Source organism: Carassius carassius, chromosome 36 (assembly GCF_963082965.1).
Source record: "Carassius carassius chromosome 36, fCarCar2.1, whole genome shotgun sequence".
Taxonomy (NCBI): Eukaryota; Metazoa; Chordata; class Actinopteri; order Cypriniformes; family Cyprinidae; genus Carassius; species Carassius carassius.
Genome location: NC_081790.1, coordinates 16,198,529 through 16,217,611, shown reverse-complemented (window position 1 = coordinate 16,217,611; position 19,083 = coordinate 16,198,529). Strand labels below are relative to the sequence as shown.

Sequence of the window (19,083 nt, the reverse complement as noted above, 5' to 3'; positions counted from 1 at the left end):
ACAATTTTAATAAAATAAGAGCGATCATAGAAAGTGCATGTTCCTGCAGATTCTACAGTTTTCCTGCATTTTTGTGTATTTGAACCCTTTCCAGCAGTGACTGTGTGATTTTGAGTAAACATTTTCACACTGAGGACAATTGAGTTTAATAGTCAGACACAACTATTAAAAAATGTTCACTGATGCTCCAGAAGGAAAAACGATGCATTAAGAGCCGGAGGTGAAAACTTTTGAACAGGATGAGGATGTCAAAATTTTTCTTATTTTGTTGAGTATTTTTTTTTTTTTTTTATTAATTTATTTTTTTATTTAGTACTGCCCTTCGGAAGCAACAGAAGATACCTGTGTGTTTCCAGGAACACAAATTAAGTACAATTTACCTTGATCTTCAAATTCAAAAAGTTTTCTCTCAATGCATCGTGTTTCCTTCTGGAGCTTCAGTGAATGTTTGAAAATAGATAGACAGACAGACAGAAAGATATATAGCCGAAAAAAAAATGGCCAGATTATACTTTTATCTGAACGTTTCTTTACTCTTAGTCTCTGTAACTCTGCTTTTATCTCTTATAACCTTAAAGTCTACAGTATCTCTGTTACTCATTTTATCCAGCTGAGCATTTCCCTGGATTGTTTTTCATCTCTGTCTCAGGTTCTTCCTGTCAAACCCATATTTCTTTGTCAACGCAGCAAGCTTGTGTGACTTATTTTAGGCCCTATAGTCTCTAGTCCCTTATAGTCCCTATAGTCTCCAGCACGCAGTTGGCCCCAACAATGAAAGTAAGTCAGTAAAGTTTATGATTTTTTTTTTTTAAGCACAGTGAATTCCAATAATGTTTACTATATGAGGTTTTAAACTTAGTGGGCTTATGGGGAACAAAAACATATATACAAATTATAATAAAAGAAACAGCATTAAATCATCTTTGTGATGATAATCATTAAAATCCATCTTTTCAAGTATGGCAAGTTTATACCAAGAAAATAAATCATATCAGGTTTCAAATGGAAATTATTTGTAATATTCTGCCAGTTTCATCGCCAGATTATAATAAAATAGTCTTTTCAAGGCCTCTTGAGCAGCAAGGTTTTGAATTCTGTGAGAGTTCAGTTAAAGGTGTGTTAAGGTGCGAGGAATGGGTTAACATTTACATTTAAACTTAACATTTACTTTCTATGTATTTCATGTATATTTCAAATCGAGTAACATACACACACACACACACTATCACACTATGATTTTTTATGTAAATGCTTCACATTTTAATTAAATAAACACATTTTTTGTTTTAAACTGAAGTAATTGCAAATTTTGTTTTATAGCAGTCAGTGGATGTACATTAGAAATAGGGAACACATTTGGATGCTTATTATGTTTAATAAAAAATGTATTTCTTAAAAAGCAATTAGTCACACACCATCAAGTGATTTGCTCAGAATGCCATATAACCAAATGTTCTTAATTGCAATACTAATAGACAGCGTTCTCCAGGTATTATAGACCTCCTTAGTGTGGGTAACAAATTTAATTGATACCAGCACTGTAGAAGAAAATTGTATTGTTACATTTTTATGTTTTAAATTTTAGTATTGACTTAGTACCCAAGTACAGATTTGACATTCCTTGTCTACACAGCCGTGACAGCAGTGCCTTTCAGACAGATCAAATCACACTGCCATTGTGTGAGGAGATTTTCAGGTACTTAACCTCTCCTGTCCTCTTCTTCTCTTTCTGTCGGTTCTCAGCACAAAGCGAGCCAGACACACCTCTGGACATGGGCCTTTTTCCTCTCTAACAATGTGTTCTGGTCCTCTCTCTCTACTTCTTGCTCCCTCTCTCTTTCTTTTGTGTTTTGTTCTGCTGCATAGTGGCCTCTGAGTCATCAGTCTACGTGCCTCCAACAGAGTGTGTGTTTCTGTCTTGCACACACACATTACTTTCCTGAGGGGCTCCGTACCTGCCTTTAGAACACTGCACTAAGTTAAATGAGAGAGAAAAAAGAGGCAGAGACAGGGAGAGAGCAAGAGAGCGCTTGATGGAAATATTAAGACACAGGTGAGCTGCTCTCTTAGTGCCCCACCACTACACAAATGGAACTTGATTCACTCTGTTTCTGTCAGCCAGCGAGAGAGTGCTTTTGCTTTTAAAGAGGCAGTATTTTTAATGTCTCTTTATTTACCAGAATAAATAAAAAAAATTGAAATTAAGGAAAATTTAGACACTGAAGACTGGAGTAATGGTGCTGAAAATTTAGCTTTGATCACTGGAATAATAATAATATTAACATTTTGTAAATATATTCAAATAGAAAGCAGCTATTTTAAATAGTAAAAAAAAAATATTTCACAGTATTAATGATTTTGCTGTATTTTGGGTCAAATAAATGCAGGCTTGGTGAGCAGAAGAGAATAAAAAAACAACATTACAAATTTAACTGTTCAAAGATTTTTTGACTGGTAGTGTCTATATACATTTATTTCATTTCAGGTAATAAAAATGTTTTTTAGTGGTTTCAGTTTCAGTTAAAGTTGACTATAATAACCTGAGGTCAGGTGCAAAAAAAAACATGAACAGGTTAGAAAGCTGCTTTATAGTAGAAATTTTAATTCTAATTTAGTGACACTGACACTTTTGTAATTCTTTATACCCCTAATAAAAGAACAAAAAAGAACTTTGTCATGAAAATATTAGGGTCTTCATTTTAACATCTATTGCGAGAATAGTCATTTTGGGAGAAAATAAAATAATTAACCCCCCACTCAATGATCCTCATATGTCCCTAATTAATTAGTGAAATGCAAAAAGTTATCCTTTTAAGAGGGAAACAGAGCAAATCAAACAGTCATCACTGACTACAGTGCAAGCATTTCTTTGTTTCTTTATTTAAAAATGAAAACAACAAACACATTTAGAAGTCTGTCTCTCAATTCAGTACAACAAGCAGGAGTGCATCATGTGACCTGCTCCTGAGAGGGACTCCACTGTGGAAAATAGCACACAGTGTAGCCTAAAAACATCACTCAGTCTTTTTATTCACAAGAGGAAGCCAGATTCTCAGAATGAAAGGTTCTTACTGCTAAACATACAGCCATTGTCGTTTGTTACGTGGATTTGTCTCACTATGGAAAGTTATTGGCAGCACACAGCACATACTGCTGTGATTTAGCGTAGCCACCGAGTCATGTGGCATGAATTGCCCTACAGACCACCCATCGCTTAAAACCAGAAACTGAAATCTCTCCAAATCTCAGTCCGATACATTAGTGGTGTTGAGAGGTAAACATGGCTCACAAGCATTGTTGCTCAAACAAGAGCCTAAGGCTCATTCTATTTTAATGCATTTCTTTCAGGCAGTGGCAGTCCTCCCAGAGTGCATTGGGAGGTGGAACCCGAGAGCCTTGTGAGTAATGCAGCCACCATTTTCAGCCACACTGTCAGACCGGTTTCTACTTGTCAGCTCTCGCGCATTAGCGTTGCATATTTTATGGCCGCCATTATTATTTCATCCATTTCCTTTTTATCTATTTGCTCTGTGCACTACGGCTCTATGCAGTGGGATCAGTTCAGATGGCCTGCAAGTTCAACATTCCTGTGATCTGTGTGGAGATTCATTTATACTGTTTGATTCTCAAGCCGTGTTTAATATTCAAGGGCAAAGTTTTGTGCTGTGGTCATTTGTAATGATTTAAAAGCAAAGTGGAAACAAACAGACATTTTTGCTCTAGTTCTTTTTATGTACTTGCACAGTACATATATATAAATGTTATTTATAGATTTAAACCAACTGCCTGAATGGCTTGTCAACTTTTCACTCTTAAACTCTTCACTTTCCCCCCAACTTTTTTTATAAACAATCTTGATGGAACACATCGGAATTCAGGAGTCTTGAGATGTGTTTGTAAGATTTGGATTATTTATTATTTTAAACTTGACATGTTCTCTCAACACTTGTGGAGAGATGTTGAAAACAGTGCCAGACATGATGCAATGGGCAGAGATTTCTATCCAAATTTATAGTGCTAGATGTCTAACAGATAAATCACAGTACACAGTAGGTACGCTAAAGCAAAACTGAAGAATCACTAAAACATTGTTAAAACAGTGTTTTAAGCTTAGCTAAAACTGTTGAATAATATTAAAATATAGCCAAAAACATATGAAAGCATTGCTAAAATGTTTAAATATCATTACACAATATTAAAACAGTCAAAACAGTGCTAATACTGATGAAACATCACTAAAACAAAAAATTAAATTTGGCAAAATAAAGCATTATTATAATGTTAATTGTGTATTATTGTGATATTTTTATCATTCTGATGTCATCTATTCACTGTATTGGCTGAGCAAGTATTTAAAAGCATAGTAAAACTGCTAAAGCATTGCTAAAATGCTAATTTCGCTAAAGCGGTAAAACATCGCTGCAGTAATGTTAAAGCATTGTTAGAATAAAAATTTTATAATGCTAAAAAATACATGTAAGTCTAGATGACTTTTCATTTCATATAGTTGAGCCAAAAAAAGTATGCTCTGAAATATGATAGTGTTTGATTGCACGTGAGTGTAACCCAAGCAGAAATAGATATATGTGGTTAGCATCAATAAGTACAAATAGCTGCTGTATGGATCCGCTGAGACCACATGACTTCAACTCAACTTATCCTTTAGTAGAGATCCCTCAGTTTATTTCAGTTTTTCCCATCAGTGCCGCAAATGGGATTTTGAATGGCCCCACTGACCATGTGCCTTGTTTCAGCACCATAGAGGCGGACAGCTCCTGTCAAGATAAGGAAACGTTAACTCCAGACACAATCTCCTCCCTTGTACTTCTTTCTTTGACAGTCCCACTCCTTTTCTCTCTTTAGCCAAATCTCCAACATCTCTCTCTTTCACTCTTCATCTCTCTCTTTCTCTCTCACTCTTCTTCTTTTCCCCTCCTCTCACTCCATTTTTGCTCTTATGTTCTGTGGGTTCCCTGGAGTGCTGTTTCCTCTCTTCCAAGCTGTTCCTACAAGCCCCAGATGTACCTGGGTGGGCCTAAACCCAGTCCAGGCTGTCAGGTTGCATTAACTGCCATTCGTTCAGAGGTGGCGGGCTCCACGCTCCAGTTCCTTGCAGTTCATTTTGGCAACTGCTGCAGTTTTTCTGCATGTGATAGACGTGGACACACATCAAGAACAACATACATTAATTAGATTCTGACGTCTTCATGTGTCAGCACATAAGATGACAGAAAATATGTGTTGGATCATATTTCCAAGGCTAGTTTGCTACAGGCTTTAATATACATGTATATACATGCACTGCTGTTCAAAAGTTTTGAGTTTGAAATATACAGTAATATAGTCGAGTAATGTTGCAATGTAAAATAACTATTTTCTATTTTAAGAGCAGGCATTACTCCAGTCTCCAGTCCATGTGATCCTTCAGAAATCATTCTAATGTGCTGGTTTTCTGCTTAAAGGTATAGTTTACCCAAACATGAAAATTCTGTCATTAATTACTCAGCCTCATGTTGTTTCAAACCCATAAGATCTTTGTTTATCTTCAGAACACAAATGAAGATATATTTGATGAAATCCGAGAGCTTTCTAATCCTGCATATACAACAATGCAACTACCACAATCAAGATCCTTCTTTAAAATAGTCTGTAAGGACATCTTTATAATAGTCCATGTGACATCAGTGGCTCAACCATAATTTTATAATATTATGGGCTTAATTTTTGCATGCAAACAAAACAAAAATTACAACTTTATTCAACAATTGCTTCTTCTGCATTGTGATACTGCCGTGAACACACACTGAAGACTGACAGGGAATAGAAGAAATTGTTGTATAAAGTTTGTATTTATTTGTTTATTTATTTTTATTATTTATTTTTTTATTTTATTTTATTTTTTTGCTTTGTGCAGAAAAAGTATTCTTGTTGCTTCAGAAAAGTGCGGTTGAACCACTGATGCAACATGGACTATTTTAAAGATTTCCTTACTACCTTTCTGGGACTTTAATGTGATACTTGCATTTGTTGTCTATGCAGGTCCAGAAAGCTCTCAGATTTCATCAAATATATCTTCATTTGTTTTCCAAAGATGAATGAAGGTCTTACAGTTTTAATTGTAATTTTTGCATGAAAATTGTTAGTATACCATTTTTTTCACTGTAGTGGTTCAGAAAGGTTTTAGACTGGTTTAAGCAGGGGTTTTTTTTCAGCAATGAAATCAAGTAACACTGTAACACAATAAATCAAATTGTGACCTTACTCTTTTTTTCTTCAGTATGTGTGTCTTAAAACATCTATCAGTTAGACTTTAAAGGAAGCTACACTTTTGTCTGTTTTCCACCTTGGGGCTTTTTCTGGTCAATGGTTTCTCACTGGGATCACTGACACCACACATCATGGGCATTTTTTTTAGGGTGAAGAGAGTGGCACTTCTCCCAGGCTAACATGGTATTCTTCTTCTGTAATCGCAGTACAATCTGTCCTCCTCCCCGAGCCTTGCTCTTCTCCTGGCTCATCTTCCAACTCAAGAGGGGAGGGGGACATCTGAGTCAGGCAAGAGAGCGATAGAAAGAGGGCCTGGAACTGAGTGGCATACCAAAGCGCCTTTTCGCAGTGCGTATTAGAAACAAAGGATGAGAGACCTGCAGCTGCAGTTGGCCTCCAGGGGGCCAGAGGCTCTGGTAGAGAGAGAAAGTGAGCCGGCGAGTAGATCCCCATCGATAATGAGAGAGGAAGTGGGGAGTGGGTTTTAACGAGAGACCTGCCTGAAGATGGAGCGTAGAGTCTGTCAGCAAAGCCAGACAGAGGATTAATTGAGAGGAGATGTGCAGGTCATTTAATTTCAGTATCACGTAGCTCCAGCGTGTGGGGTGTGATCTATCAGAAGTCCCAGAGATTTTGATGGACAGTTTGCAGATATCCATCTGTCATGCTTTGCAAATAAGAAGAAATCAGGTGCCCACAACTTCTGATTGTCCTTGTTCTTGCTGAAGGGTGAAAATGGTGTAGGTGTGAGATGCATGATGGAGCATCGGGGAGAGAAATGAGGGTTGTAAATTGTTATTTGTAATGCATCCCAGTATGCTACAAAAAAATTAGGGTCCAAAACTTGCAAGTTTCCATACTTTAAATCTCAAATTTTTGCGACAGTTACTTTCAATTTATTAGGTAATTTTTTTTTTTTTATTAATATTATTATTTACATGGATTTTATAGGCTCAGTTAATATACACTGTATACATTACAGTTTAAAAGTTGAACCTTTGTAAGATTTTTTTTAAAAGTAAATATATATATATAAAAAAATTATATATATATATATATATATATATATATATATATATATATATATATATATATTCTGCAGTGCATAAACTGTATATTTAGTGAATTCAATCATGCCAGTAGAACAAAATTATAATGATAAAAAAAAAAGTTTGGGGGCATTAAATTGATTTTAAAAAAGTGATAGAAAGACTTTTACATTGTTACTTAAAAAAGCTGTACTTTTCTATGTTCTATTCATCATAAATATTTCCAAAAATATTAAACCGCACATTTTAACTTTTAATAATAATAATAATAATAATAATAATAATAATAATTATATTAGCACCAAATAAATAATAGCACCAAATCAACATATTTGAATGATTCTGCAGCCATTACTTGTGTTTCTGAAAACTACCAGAACTTCAGAACTACTTTTAGTAGCTCTCTAGCTCCAGAATGAGAACTAAGAAGCGCCACTCCTGGCCGTTTCTCAAAAGGCAACATTAACCACCTGCATGTATTAACAGCTCTAGAGATGGTGGCCGCACACCACTGGGGGGAGGTGATCTAAACACACTGTCAGTCACCAGGGAGTTTTATTTCTAAATGACATGCAGAATCCATCAGGTGTCCCTCATTACCCTCAGCTGTCAGTCAAAGGCTTAATCAAACCCTATTTTTGGATTGCTGCTAAATGCAGCTCAGAAATGATTCAACTCCCACGGTCTGGAATGTACTGAAGATATGTGTGAGCAGAATCTTAAGGAGGTCATGACCCATCTTTAACGTTATAAAAAGTTTGATACTTAATATGATTTCCGCCGTAAATGTGGACATGCACAGACTTAGCTATACTTCAGAACTGTAGGTGAAGAGCTGGCAGTGCTGAGGTACTTCTGACGCTGTCTCCGATTGGCCTCCTCTTCACTCACCACATGGCTGCAGGGCAAGAGGAAATCAAACATTAGATCCATTCCAAAACCTAGTGAGCTGCCTCTCTACACACTGCCTACGTAGACAGCTGCCTTCTGAGGTCATGGAAGCTTGTAAGTGACTGATCACACCACAGCTGGAGCAGAATATGTTTTCCTGCATGGCTGTCTTAGCAAATGCATTCTCGAATTGTCATGCTGAGGGGCGAAGCGCAGAGTGGATGGTAAAGTAACATTAATAATATGGATGATTGCAAAAATGGCATCCAGCGGGCAAACAGAGCTCCCTCACATGTGCACGACAAATAACTCAAACATTATGGCTGACAGGGGCCAGTTAATGTTAAATGAAATGACGTGTGGAACACAAATATTGTAGTCAATCTTCCATAACTCTCTGTAAAAGTAAAGTGGCCTTTTTTTTTTTTATTCGCTCTTGAAATTCATTTGGCCTGTCGCAATGCATTTGGCAAGCTCTTACCAAATTCTGACTGGGAGAGAAGAGCGTCCTGCTTCCAGTGTGATTTCACTTCAGTTGAGGAAAGGGGCTGTGGAGAATACAAATGTATGAGCACAGTCTGGGCTGCCTAATCTCTTTCAGACAGACCGTTGCCATCACGTTGCCAGCATGCCGTGTCGTGCACACACTACCATGTAGCATCAACGCTCTTGGGCTAATGGATTCTCTAATTCATCCATACCTGCCTCGTGCACGCGCCGCTCGGACCACATGTGTGCTCAGGAACTGATGCAATCGCTTGAGATTGACAGTAGCTTGTTTTTGGCCCATCTGTTGTTGCAGGCTTTTTGATGAAGGATGGCGTTTTTTGATTTCCCTCAAACTTGACACGTAATCTGCGTCGAACATTCTACTTCCGTGCGTTGGAGCATAATAGAGTGCAGAGGAGAAGAAAAATGGCCTTCTGTTAAATGAGAATTTATTTTTGTCGCAGTCTTCCCAAAATGTAATCAGCATTTTATAATCATTTAATTTGGGACCCTGCTAAAAAAGGTTGTTTGGGAAAGTGTGGTGCCCAAACTCAAAATGGGGTTGTGGGTCTGTTGGGGTCATGGATGACAGGGAAAAAAAACAACAGTGAGCACAAACAACAATATGCAACTAAGCAGGTAATCGTGTTTGGTTTGGATGGCAAAGTAAATAGGCTTAGCAAAGTTAAAATGAGGAGAAAACGCTAACCGTCTTTTGTTGTTGACATAAAAGGTGGATAAAGGCCCAATCAAACATGAAAGGTGCAAATTTGTCTTATTAGGTAGAAGTTCGCCAAATTAGGCAGATCTCAACATGGACAGGTTGCTTGACAAGGTGCTCATTCTTAGATTCTAAAAGAATAACAGTTAAGTATTTGTTTAATAATTATAAATACATATGTTTATTATACATATAAAGGTATATATACAAATTTGTGTGTATGAGTCTGGGGTCTTTTTTTTTTTTTTTGGTTGAAAAAAAAAAATTTATTAAGTGAGAAAATTAAAATTAAAGTGATCAAAAGTGACAGTAAACACATTTAAATGTTACAAAAGTATATTGTAAGACTTCAGTATAGTGACCAATTCTCACTATTAGCTATTTGCTTATTAGAGTGCCTATTAATAACATATTAATAACATAGCTGTTTATTAGTACTTATAAAGCAGATATTCTACATCCCTAATCCTACACATAAAATAAAAAATTAAAAACATAAAATATAACTAAAAATAAGCAGCAAATTAGGAGTTTATTGAGGCAAAAGTTGGTTTGTTTTAATAGCAGTTTGAATAAATGCTGGTTTTTTTCAACATTGATAATAATCAGATTTTTTTTTTTTTTGCAGCAAATCTGAATATTAGAATGTTTTTGAAAGGATCATGTGACACCGAAGACTGGATATTTAAATAAATTAAAATAGAAATCAGTTATTTTAAAAAGGAATAATATTTAAAAATAATATTAGATTCTTCTTCTTCTTCTTCCTTAAGATTCTGAATTTTGGTCCTGAAGCAAAACCACTGACATAAAAGATATCATTGAGCCAGAGAGACGACGGGTTTATTAGTAATGGGGGTATTACATCTCCTCATTCCTTTGGGTACTCGTGCCATCACTGCTCCTTTCAGAAATTATAGAGCTTTGTTTTTGTTTACATGTTTGTACACATTATGAAGAACAGGATTACAGCAATTGATCTAAAGAGCTCGGTAATTCATGCCTTGATTGCCTATTTAATCAACTTCAACCTCAATGCCTGTATATCAAAACAAACCACACAGCAGTTACAGTCAAAAACTGCGGTTCCTTTATCCATACAGCTAATGTGCTTGGGTTGCATAACGCACTTTTGTGGCGGGGACCATCTTGTGGGTGCTTGTGCTGGCCAAACCCTCTTCACTTCCTGTCTGGATCAGCAGTGGCTAAACACCCTTCCTGCTGTAGATACGGCAGTGCATCTTTGCTCAATTATATGTGGTGCTTGCCAAAAAAGGCTTGTAGGAAAAGAAAATAGGAGAAAGAAGGAAAAGGAGGGTATACAAGTCCAGGCTCTACAGGAGGAAAGGGTGGCCTACTTCGATCGTAATCGATTGAGCCTTAGGCTCATCGTGAGCAAATGCAGGGCCAACTGAATCATGTCCCAGCAGCGCACCTTCCAAAGAGACAAGGTCAAAGTCTGTTCCCGTCGCTCGCTCACTTTCTCCCCGTGTAACCCAGTCAATCACTTATTCTCTCATTCTTTGTTTCTCCCTCTTTCTTACATTTTCCGTCAACCTTTCCTTTATCGTGAACATATTGTCCTCAGGGGGAAAGGGCCAAATGTCCATGTGACTGAACACATGGTGCTGGAAGGAGCTCTGTGCAAGCCTACTGTGAGAGTTCATCTAAACGCTCGAGCAGAACTCCAAGTCTCCACCCTTCACGCGTGCTTCACAGCGGTGCCATGAATATACCATGTCAGCATTGCTCGATGGAGTAAAGCTAAAAAAAAAATTAAATTCTGGGAAGTTCAGAAGTGCATATGGCAGTTTTTTCAACTGGGTCTCAGCCAGGTCTCGCTCCAAATCTGTAATGGCAGCAAGGACAAAGAGTGCCAGTTCCATTGGTTAGGATGCACATTAAAAAAGGGACGGATGCCACTGATCAGGCCATAGGGTTAAGTGTGTTCAGACATTCTCGTTTCCCCATCATCAGCAAAGCCAGGGTATTCGTTAACCCGAGACTATGCTTTATTGGTAGCCAAATGCACCTCACTTTAGCAGAGTGCATCCATAAGACTGATAAAAGCAGTCATTTTAAACTGCCGAAAAGACGTGCGCACACACACCTGGCTTTAAAAAGATGATAGTGCCAAGGAACGAAGGCAATCTGGCTCTGAAAGGAGCTGTGGCAGGTGTTTTGTGAAGAAGTGCCACTTAAATGATGTCAGAATTTCAGGAGGTATTCAAAAGAAGTGAGAAAAGCTTTAGAGAATGATGAGGCCTCCGAACAGTCGTGCGGGGAGACGTCGAACGGTTTTCACTCTTGGGTACTGGTTAAAGAATGACTAGATCCTCCCCACAGAGAGCAGCGCGTGCATGTAAGGACAGCAGAAAGCACTTTTATATTGAAGTACAGAAGGTTTTGCACCATCAAATGACTGTTTCCTTCATGGTAGATGTATCATGTTGGAATACACATGCTTCAGCTCAGCTCTAGCTTTGTTGGAGGCTTTTCTTAAGACATTATAGCACCACATTATATAATCCAGGAGCTTTTAAACTTTTTTTAATGTCAAGGACCCCCAAATGTGGTGATCTCCTAAAACACCCACTTCGTACATTATAAACACTGGTATGTACAGTATACACGTAAAGACCTGTTTATATTGTACACTCGCAAAAAAAAGGAGCAAAGCTGCCATTTAGGTACAAAAGGTATAAGGTACGTCTTTGTACCTTATTTACCCCTGAATGGTAAGTATTAATTATTTAAAAGTACATGTTAATACTTTAGAAGTACTTAAAAGTATATATTGGTACCTGAAATTAAAGGGTTAGTTCACCCATAAATGAAAATTCTGTCATGAATTACTCCTAATGTTGTTCCAAACCCGTAAGACCTCCCATTAATCTTCAGAACACAAATTAAGATATTTTTGAGGAAATCCAAGAGCTTTCTGACCCTTCATAGACAGCAAGAGAACTACCATGTTCAAGGCCCAGAAACGTAGCAAGGACATTGTCAAAATAGTCATAAGCATCTGTGGTTCAAACGTAATTTACGTAAATTGTTAATTTGTGTTCCAAAGTTGAATGGAGGTCTTAGGGGTTTGGAGTAACATGAGGGTGAGTAATTAATGATAGAATAGGATAAGCAATCCATTGAAAGTTTTGTTTTTTCACAAAAAAAAGAAAGAAATTGAGCCGAAGCATTCTGAATTTCAATGTAAACAAATGATACTATATATATATATATATATAACTTTTTTTTCAAAACCCCCCATTTTGAAGACCTCATTAACTTCTTTATCAGCTGACAGTCAATAAAGCACAACAATGCTAAAGACAAGATTAAAATAAATGTTTAATTGATTGAGTTGCATGCATGGCAACTGAATTACTGCAGCTAAATATAGATATATTAGATATATTCACTTGTTTAAGTCATACGTTTTGATATTTTTAGTTTATATTGTGTTGCTATGACATTTTGTTATTTTTATCAAAAAAAATTATTTGTACCCATATTCACTATATATGTGTGTGTGTGTGTGTGTGTGTGTGTGTGTGTGTGTGTGTGTGTGTATGTGTGTGTGTGTGTGTGTGTGAATTAGTCAATCTCACATACAGTAACTGACTATTAATTTTCTGTTTTTTTGTAACTAGAAGCAGTTGTTATGTTAACTGCTAAGGTAAATCTGGGTTGACTGGTGTACGTTGCAAATGCGCAGGATTCCGTTGCATTATATCTAAATGTGGTGCTCTCTTAATGATGATGGGGTTCTTCAGTGGAGTGAATTATACTCAGTCCAAGCACAGGTAACATACCCCATACCTTACTCTTCTTATCCTTCGTTGGTTCCTGGCAGACATCAAAGTGGTTTAAAAGGAAACACAAGAGCAGTCCTCCCGGAAATTTTCAATCTCTTCCTGTCTCGCTGTCAGCTCCTTTCCAGCACCGTGGAAAACCCCCGCTGCTTCTCATTGCACTGTGAAGAGCCCAATAGGAGCGGTGTTAATTGCTGCTCATGCAATGGGGGCTTTCAAGCTTTCAGCCAGTGGTTGCTGAGCATACAGTGAGCTTAAACCTCCAGTTCTCAGCGTTTCTCTCATTAGTGCTCTCTCATGACGTCCTCCTACACCTCATCTAGAAGAGACGGCGGAGGAGGAAGCTTGTGCTTTTGCTCCGGATAGTGCGGGGCTCCAAGTGGGCTTGTTCTTACGAGACTTCATCCTGAAGTCTGCCTGCCTTCCATTCCATTAAGAGGATTACATTAGCCGCCCATTACAGCAGTCAGGGAGCTTTTTGTAGTACACCAAGAATTAGATTCAAGATGTTTCTTTAAAACAGAGAGGTTTCACACCATGAAGCGGTTCTGCTGAGCTGTAGCTCATAAGCTCCTCGCATCTGAGGACATACGGATGTATCGCTTCATTTCTACTAAATCGATGAGCTTCTCTGGCCCTGCCTGCTGGGTATTGTTTATCTGACCATTGCTGCTTCTACCTAGACTTTGGCTTAATTAATAGCTGAAATTCACGGTCAATTGCAAATCAATGACAGTAATTACATTCTGGAGTCACAGTCGCCGGGTTTTAATGCCAGTGTTTCCTTCTGCTTTTAAAGATTGATTATACAAGTGACATTTTTCCTTTGACTCTGTATTTCTATATTTGTTATGAAATACCTGAGATCTGTGATTTGTCTGTTAGAATCTAAAAGCAGTGAACACGCACCCGGGGCAGTGGGCAGCCATTTATGCTGCGGCACCCGGGGAGCAATTGGGGTTCTGTGCCTTGCTCATGGGCACCTTAGTTGTGGTATTGCCGGCCCGCGACTCAAACCCACAATCCTAGGGTTAGGAGTCAAACTCTCTAACCACTAGGCCACGACTTCCCTCAATACTTGGCTGTATGTCACGTCAGTTTCATATACATGAACACTTTTGGTAAGGCTGGGAATATTTAAAGATATATAAGAATCATGGCCTAAATTAATTAACATTATGCACTATTTAAAGTCACTAATCAATTTGAATCAAATGTGAATGGAACCTCTGTCTAGACAATCAGATGTTCTTGCACAAGATGAATCATGAAAGCAAATGAGAGACATCCAATTTTCATAGGTGAACTTTTTGAATGCCACTGTATGTACACATATGCTATTATCTATAATGTATACCTTTGGATGACACATCAGGCAGGGATCAGCGAGTCCTCATTAGCTTGCAATAAAACGCTGACAGCACTGCAATCACAATACCCCAAGAAGCTTTGCTACGGCAGAGAGGACCTACCAGAGATCAGCAGGAGAGCTGTTCAGCCCCCTGAACGTACAAATCAATGTCCCCTCCCTCTTATTCTTCTGCATCCTCTTCATGCCTCCCTCCTTCCTGCAACAGCTGGGAAAATCCCATTCCAGTTTGCCAAGTGAAGAGCTTGTTTTAATTAGCAGCATTCTGGAGAACAGGGAACATTTACATTGGAGTTTAGCTGTCATATCTGCAGCTCTCGTTCCTGTGGAAAGAGCACCTCATCAGACTTGTGCCGAGGCATAAACAGTACATCTCCAGCACCTGCTCTGCTAAACAGTGGGTGATGTGCACTAATTAGGGGATGCTGTCTATTAAACACCCTCCGTGACACTTATGGAGACAAGCTGCATATGTCACCTTGGCCAATGACTTGGCTTTTGATTCAGGGCTTATCAGGTGATGGTTGGCCTTTTCTAGCATTCCGTTTTTTTTTGCTTTTCTCAGCAAGGCACTTTTTCCAGACTCATATTTAAGCTTAGATAAGCTTTTTTAGTTCATTCTTTCATGACATTGTTGTACATGCTTTTTCCCTGTCTCTTAGTCATATAATGAGACATAGTCAGTGCTGTTTTTAAAATTATACTAAGTATTTATTCGTATTTCATTTTTATCATTTCAGTTGTCATTTTAGTTTATTTGTTAGTAATTATATGTGCTTTTGTAATTGTTGTTTTATCTATTTATATTTTTTTGCTTGTTTAGCTTTCTTTTATTTCAGTTTAATTTTAATAATATTACCACTTCAACATAAAAGTTGGTTTAAATTTTTTATGTTTAGGTTTTTAGTTTTTTTCGATCTAAAAGTCATATTTTACATACACTTTATTTTAATTACTGAAAATTACATGCTGTTAGGACTTTTAGTAGATTATAATATTTGATGTATAACAGCCTTTGTTGTTGTTTTTTTTTTCCTATAGTTGTATGATTAGACACAGTCAGTGTTATTTATTTATATATATATATATATATATATATATATATAATATATGTTCTATTATAGTATTTATTAATTAATTTTTGTCATTTTTATTGTTTTTTTATGTATGTTTAGCTTTATTTATTTTTTTGTTTATTTGATTTCATCTTGATTTCAGTCATAAAAGTATTTTTTTTATGTTTACATTTTTCCATCTAATATTCAGCTTTTTTAATTATTGAGAATGACCTTTTTGTGAAACAGAAAGGTTCTTCAGATGTTAAAGTTTCTTTATGGAACTATTTAGACAAAAAAAAGGTTCTACTATGACATCGTGAAGCACCTTTATTTGTAAAAGTGTATGGTGAACTTTATTAACTTTGGCTTTTATTTGGGTAATCAAAGTAGTTACTTAACTATTTTAGTCTGCGCTGATGTACAGCGGTACCTGGAAATGTGCAAAATCCATCATGGAATTGATTTTAACACAATTTCACAGGAGTTAAATGAATTAGTTTGACAAGAAGCCGTGGAGGAAACTAAATAATGTACAGTGAGCAGAAGTCAACATTAGTTCCCTTAGGGTGAATAAGAACACTGTTAGCACATTATCCCATTCCAACTTATTACCTAAAATGGACGCTGTCATTGCACAATATTTCTTTAGGAAGCATTCATCCTCAGTGATCCTTTAAGAGTTGCTCTCTTAAATAAAAAAGTAGAAATCACACAGTCATGTGGGTATTTACTGGCTCATTCGACACTTGATGGATGCCTTCTTTTCTCTGCTGACCTTTTAGTCAATTAGCTCTAGCTGAGATTTTCAGTAATTAACAACCTGATTCTTTCCCAAGTGTTATTTTTTTATTTATAATTTTAGCAAGTGATTAAAGGGGAGCTAGCAGATGTAAGCTGCTGCCCTTTAGCCAGGTAGTAATTATTTGTCAACTGCATTTTAACTGTAATGCTATATTAGACCTCATGTGTAGATGATCCAAGCTCCTGAAAAATGAAAAGTTTTACAGCGCAAATGACTTGAGGTTATGCTTAGGATTAGCGCGCTCTTTTTAAAAAAATAAATGCTTTGCCATTTTCTGCTTTAATTAAAGGCCCAGAGTATTTATCAGAGTTAATTGAATTTAAAAGAGGTTTGAGGGCTGAGAGCTTAATTGATTGAATTTCTGTAGGTATGTGTTTTTATTCGTTCAATGCTGTTGTGCAGATGTGCATGTGCTTGGCAGAAGCTCTGCTCTAATTCCTCAATACAGTTATCTCACACTTCAGTGCATGGCTGCCCCTTAAGTTAGGCCATAATCAATGACTTAAGTGGGCTCTGTACTCGGTTGCATTGAACTTTCTATTGGTTAGTAGTTGTTTGACTAATTTCAACACTTGCACTGAAGCTGTTTTTAACCAACCACTTTCTCTCTCTCTCTCTCTCTCTCTCTCTCTCACACACACACACACACAGGGTAAAAACAGCTCTGCACATATAAGACACATAGACAAGTGTGTCATGGGTTTTTGCTCAGTCAAATGGTCAAACTTTGGCTGGTCATGTTAGCCCTTCCTAATGGATTTTTCTGCTAATAGATTCTGATTTTAATATAAATATTAGCCATGAATGTAAATATTATATAGAAATTTAGTTTCAATATGATTAAATAATATTGTGCACTAATCAATTACACACATATATTATGTAAACACAAACTTTTATTTTGGAGGCAATTAATCCCATTAATGCGATTTAATTGTCTGACAGCCCTAGTATTTACATAAAAACATTAATTGCTTTACTAAGTGTTGATGTTTTTTGTTAAAGGGGAACAGGCTTTTTTCTGTAATTATGTGTTTTTCGAATTTTCCTGCAAAGACAGCCAGGTTTTAATAAGTGTTTCTTACTAGCTGAGTAATATCTCTGAGTAATAACTCAGTATTATCACTGTATGAAAATCTAAAGACTGTATGACTGTATGACACAGCAGGTATTCTTGAATGAAGTGCGTTTTATATAATAGCATTTAACTACCAGAAGTGTAAACCGGAAGAGTGAAATCTTGGTTTGTATCAGCTGCCTGCAGATGAAAGCTACCAGAGCAAAGACTTTCCCGTTGACCTTCATCTTCTCTAAGGCCTTGATGTTTGGTCGGTTTGTGAGAGGAATATAAACGCAGCGGTTTTCGCGGTGTTAATTCCAGTCAGGACAGCTGGATGATAGGCTGTTCTACACGTTCCCTCCGCACTTCACCTGCTTGTACCCAATCTGTGTTATGCAGACATTACATTGCTCAAATCCTGAGTCAGACTCAGTCAAACGTTCCAAAAAGCTGTCAGACAAAAAACATCCAGCCAGGCCTCTCCCCCTATTAAGCAGCACCGAGGGCTCTGTAATGCCTGTACATCCCACTGGAGACTGCAGAAGTGAGATTGAGTTTGTTGGGGAAAGCTCTTTTTGTATTCTCATCCAGGTCGGTTATTTATCAAGGGAGCGAGTGGAGAGAGTTGGAGGTATTGGCTGGCGTAGGAGCTTTGCTCTCGCTTTCGCTTTCCCTCCCTATGTAATTTTTTGTCCGCTCCAGTAGTTTGTCATGGCTTGGTATCGGGGGCCATCACTTCTACATATCACCACTTCACCTTACCTTGACAGCTTATATATGTTTTTTGGGCAGGGAAAATTAAGATAAGGGAAAAAAAGCCTCACATTCCTAATGGAAGAAAGCAGATCTTTGCTGGTGGTGTGAAAGTCTTCTTTTTTTTTCAGTGACATTCCCAAGGTTGTATTTTATATTTCAGTGTCTGATAAAATATGTGCAGTGCGCATTAATCAGTGTCAGGGAAGGTACTTTGAATCAGAAGCTACAAGCTAAAAGCTACTTACAATTTAAAGCATTTCAGCTCTTTCAAACTAGCTACAAGCTGATAACAAAAAAGCTGAAGAAGTATCTTTTAAATATTCAGTATAACTGTTTTTAAATATGCAGCTATTCGGTGATATTATTTATAATTATAATTCATAATATAAATGCCGAGATATGGGAACAGTGTTGTTTCCTGCCCATGCAGGCAAACTTTTTATTTTCACTCAGAATATTACTATTTCATAGCTATGATTTGTTTCTATTGATATATTTTATAAGGATTTATTTTTTAAAGAATGTATTTAAATATGAGATGCCTAAAGGGAGCATGCATATTTTATATGGACCTCATTTATTTGCAGTTGCTTAATATTGCGCCGTTATTTTTTGTTATTTTTCAATTATAAGTTGATATGTTGTAATGTTAGTCTGAGCATTCATATATGCATATGTCTTATGGCATTTTAGGTCTGATGAAAAGGTTTAAACATCACATGTTGGGTGAGAAGCATATTTTCTACTGGGAACAAAACTTTTTTGTGATTTTAGAATTAAACGTACAGTATGGGATTTTTGGCCACCAG

The 19,083-nt window shown here is 37.0% G+C and overlaps 1 protein-coding gene and 1 long non-coding RNA gene across 20 annotated transcripts in view; one reads left to right on the top strand and one right to left on the bottom strand.

Moving 5' to 3' along the window:
* nrxn2a (neurexin 2a) overlaps positions 1–19,083 on the top strand; it is a 372,119-nt gene that overhangs the window by 272,952 nt on the left and 80,084 nt on the right. The window lies entirely within an intron of this gene.
* On the bottom strand, positions 4,316–14,771 carry LOC132116744 (uncharacterized). The gene is made up of 3 exons (XR_009425681.1): positions 14,702–14,771; positions 9,406–9,548; positions 4,316–5,143 (listed from the first exon to the last, which is right to left on the bottom strand). It is a non-coding gene; the product is annotated as an uncharacterized LOC132116744 (long non-coding RNA).